Source organism: Octopus bimaculoides, chromosome 9 (assembly GCF_001194135.2).
Source record: "Octopus bimaculoides isolate UCB-OBI-ISO-001 chromosome 9, ASM119413v2, whole genome shotgun sequence".
NCBI lineage: Eukaryota > Metazoa > Mollusca > Cephalopoda > Octopoda > Octopodidae > Octopus > Octopus bimaculoides.
In genome coordinates, this window is record NC_068989.1 from 82,769,684 (window position 1) to 82,773,860 (window position 4,177).

General features: G+C 36.4%; 1 protein-coding gene across 2 annotated transcripts in view; it reads left to right on the forward strand.

Moving 5' to 3' along the window:
• The window catches only part of LOC106870678 (BMP and activin membrane-bound inhibitor homolog), a 141,075-nt gene that overhangs the window by 3,097 nt on the left and 133,801 nt on the right, over nt 1-4,177 (forward strand). Inside the window, exon 2 of one of the 2 annotated variants that reach the window (XM_052970832.1) lies at nt 249-338. The exons of the other annotated variant lie outside the window; for it this stretch is intronic. The gene's annotated coding sequence lies outside the window, so the exon portion shown is untranslated. The remainder of the gene's footprint in view (nt 1-248; nt 339-4,177) is intronic. 2 annotated transcript variants of the gene reach the window in all.

Genomic DNA, 4,177 nt, shown 5'->3' on the forward strand with positions numbered 1-4,177 from the left:
GATGATGATGATGATGATTATATATATATGAAGAGATAGATATGAAGATATATATATATATATGTGTGTGTGTGTGAAGATATATATGTGTATATATATTTATGTATATGTATATGAACACATATATAGATCTATCTATCTATATGTATATATATATATATATATATATTCAGCTCATTAGTTGTGGCCATGCTGTGGCACTGCCATTTAGTGTTGTTACATAATTTTGCTTCACTAATTCTTTTTAGAAATTGACGTTTTGTGCATGAGGGAGTTTAATGCTGCTGTCCTTATCTGCACTTCCTGCTGTGAAGTTGGTTCAACTGGGACACTTGACAGTAAGAGGCTTATTTTCATTTTGAAGACACATACATCCACCCCATGTAAGTTTGTCAGGTTCTTTCGGAAGATATTGAAGAACTGTGGACCTTTTAAGCACAGGCTGTTGCAATATCTTGTCCTATGTCTTGATGGCAAATTTGGAATCTATGCAGTTCTAGGAGCATTAGTATTACTCTCAATGCCAAAGTTTGGGACAAGTCCCTCTCGGATCTTCCAGATGTATATTATGGCATATCTTTCCTGCCTACACTTTAGGGCATAGAATTTCAATCTCTTGAGTTTTTCCCAGTAGCTTATATGTTGTATATAGGCTATCTTCTTCGTGTAACTTCGTTGGATTGCCTGAAGTTCTGCAATTAATTTTTCACTGGTTGGTGACCATAGCTGGGAGCAATAGTCAAAGCGGTTTAAGACAAGTATCCTTCAGAGGACCATCATGGTTTCCTGATCTCTCGTTATAAAAGTTCTAAGACTCCATCTGGTCTGCCGCCTGCATTTCATTGCCAACTTAGCAACATGCACATGGAAGGATGCATCATTACTCATGTAAATGCCCAGGTCTCACACTGACTGTGTCTCTAGGATTGCAATCCCTCCAGGTCCAGTGTATTCAATTGGTATTGCATTTAGTTTTGCATGCTGATAGCACAGAGCTTGAAACTTTTCAGCTTTAAACTGCATGCTATCTTTTTTTAGCCCACTTGTATATTTCATCCAACTTGCGTTGCATGTGCATAGCATCTTTAGGGTTCTGTATCACCTGTGAGAATTTTATATTATCTGCATCACTTGTGATCGTGGCTCTTTGTGTGGCTGAGGGCATATCTGAGAGAGCCATTATGAACAGTAGTGGTCCCAAAACAGAGCCTTGTGGAACACCACTCACTATTCACATGTCACTGGAGGATGCCCCATTGGCTACTACCACCTGACTTCTATCCTTCAGAAAGTCATGCAGCCACTCCTAGTTTCCTGACTATGCCGAGATCACGCAGCTTGTGACATACCATTCTATGATTGACTTTATCGAAGACCTTTGCAAAGTCGAGATATATCACATCCACATTTGAGTGGTTGAGCAGCTGTTTCAGCACTCAATCATAATGTATTGTAAGAGCTGAGTCAGGCAAATTCTTCCTAGTAGGAAACCATATTGGGTATCAGTCAGCAAATCATTTTCCTCAAGGAAGGTGATTAATTTTCTTCTGACTATTCTTTCCACGACTTTGCTGATGTGCGAGGTCAGAGAGACAGGTCTGTAATTTTTGGCCTCTGCTATGTCCTTTATGAATAAGGTATATTTTACCCTCCTTCGGCTTGCTTGGAAGTTTACCGGTTGCAAGGAAGCTCTGAAAGAGTGAGTGCCGTGGTCTTGCTAGGACTCACTTGCATGCTTTTAGAAGGATTGCTGGGAATCATCAGGACCAGTAGCTGGAATATAAATATATATAGGACTATAAATATATGTCTACATATGCATTCATATCTATGTATTAAAATATAAATCTGTATACACATATATGTATACACAGATGTGTGTTTATGTGCGCACATGCACACACACACACCCAAAGCATAATAGTTTTCTGATTAACATAACATTTCCTTTAAAATTGTGGTAAACATAGTTTAAAATTAATTTCGTGCAAGAATTATGTAATTATATATTTAGTGTTGTGTATCTTAATGAAACAGCTGTTGAACTGTATGTGAAATTTAGGTTTTTCTACTTTTATTGCTTAATAAGTTGCTCTTAAAGATCAATTTAGCCAATTTTATTTATACTTAGATGTTGCCATTTTGAGCGTGGCCGTTGCCAGTACCGCCTGACTGGCTCCCGTAGGATTTTCGAGTGAGATCGTTGCCAGTGCCCCTGGACTGGCTTCTGCGGGTGGCACATAAAAGACACCATTTCGAGCATGGCCGTTTTCGTGCGGGTGACACGTAAAAGCACCCACTACACTCTCTGAGTGGTTGGCATTAGGAAGGGCATCCAGCTGTAGAAACTCTGCCAAATTAGATTGGAGCCTGGTGTTGCCATCCGGTTTCACCAGTCCTCAGTCAAATCGTCCAACCCATGCTAGCATGGAAAGCGGACGTTAAACGATGATGATGATGTTGGAGCTACATGTACTGACTGCCTTATTATAATGTGTTAGTGTTTAATGATCTGTTATTAATTAAACTTTTAATTACTGGGAATTCTTTGAATTCATCACCATCATCATTTAATGTCCATTGTCCATGCTGACAAAGGTTGGATGGTTTGACCAGGGCGGGCAAGCTGGAAGGCTGCACCTGACTCCGGTCTACACACACACACACTTATTTATATGTTTGTATGAGGTGGCTTTGTTTCAGTTCCCATCTGTCAGATCCACTCTCAAGGCTTTAGTAACCTGGAAGCTACAGTGGGAGACACCTACCCATGGTTAATGCACAGTGGGACTGAACCCAAAAGCATGTGGCCGAGAAGACTGTATAAAGTATACAAAGTTGTATGAAACAATGTCAGCCTCACCATGTGTGAGTGTATATATACATATATGTGTGTGTGTGTGTGTGCGTGAATATATATGTATAAAAATGTATGTTTGAGTATATAAAAATATGTATATGTATTTATATATATATTGTACATATATATATATGCACACACAGTCATATAAAATCATAAACACACACACATATCTATATCTAAAATCATATCCTCAAATGTCATGTCAACTTTGGAAAAGTCTTGATTCTGGAGATAATCTCCCTTTCTCATATGGAGTCTGTCTTAGTTGCTATTTGGTGATTGTAGCAGGTCCTCCAGAGCTGCAGGTAATTAAAATAAATTCAGAATTTATATTGCATGCTATTGGATAAACATGCATTTGTCTATATACCAACTGGCTACTCGTGTGATATTTCTTTTAGCTCACTTTTGTTTAATTATGTTAATTACTTGGACTATAAATTGGTTCGATGTATTTTTGTATTTGCATAAGTCCCTTGGCTAGGAGATAAGTGGGAGATGATTTTAATAAATCAAGAATCTATGTCCTTTGATATTTGATATACCTGTTTTGTCTATCTTATACAAAGATAAACTGTTATATATAAATACACATGCACATTCATATATATATACATATATATATATATATATATATATATATATATAAACATACATACATACATTCACACACATAGCTATAAAGATTTTTGTGTATATATGTGCTTATCAATTTTATGTGTATGTGTGTGTGTTCATTTATGTTTATGATTGTATATAAATGCATCCATATATATGTAAATGTTTATATACACACATATAAACATTTTACATACACACACACACAAATACCACATATGCATGCTAATTATAAGAATAAACTTGAGTAGAATAATTCAGTTTTGGAACAGTGAAACTTGAAGCATATAGAGCTATAAATAATAAAATGTATATATGGGGTTAAAAAGCACTTTGGACTGAAGTTGAAGGCTTCCTGTAGGATTTGAACCCACATCTTCTATAAATATGGCACACATTCTGTCACTGGACCAAAGCATCCCATTTGACTTTCTTATTCTTACCAGTGAAAACTGTGTTGTGGATGTCATAAGAGTTTATGAAGTTTGAGAGAATGTAAAATAGTTGCTGATTTGGAATGGTGAAACTTGAAGCAGATAGACCTTATAAATGATAGGTGTGTAAATATTAAGTTGAAAACCCTTTGGGTAAAAAAAAAATCAAAGGGGCTGCCAATGGGATTTGAACTCACCATTTGTATAATGTTTACAATGAAGTTAAATGTAGAGTATAAGATATTGAAATTTATAGTCATTT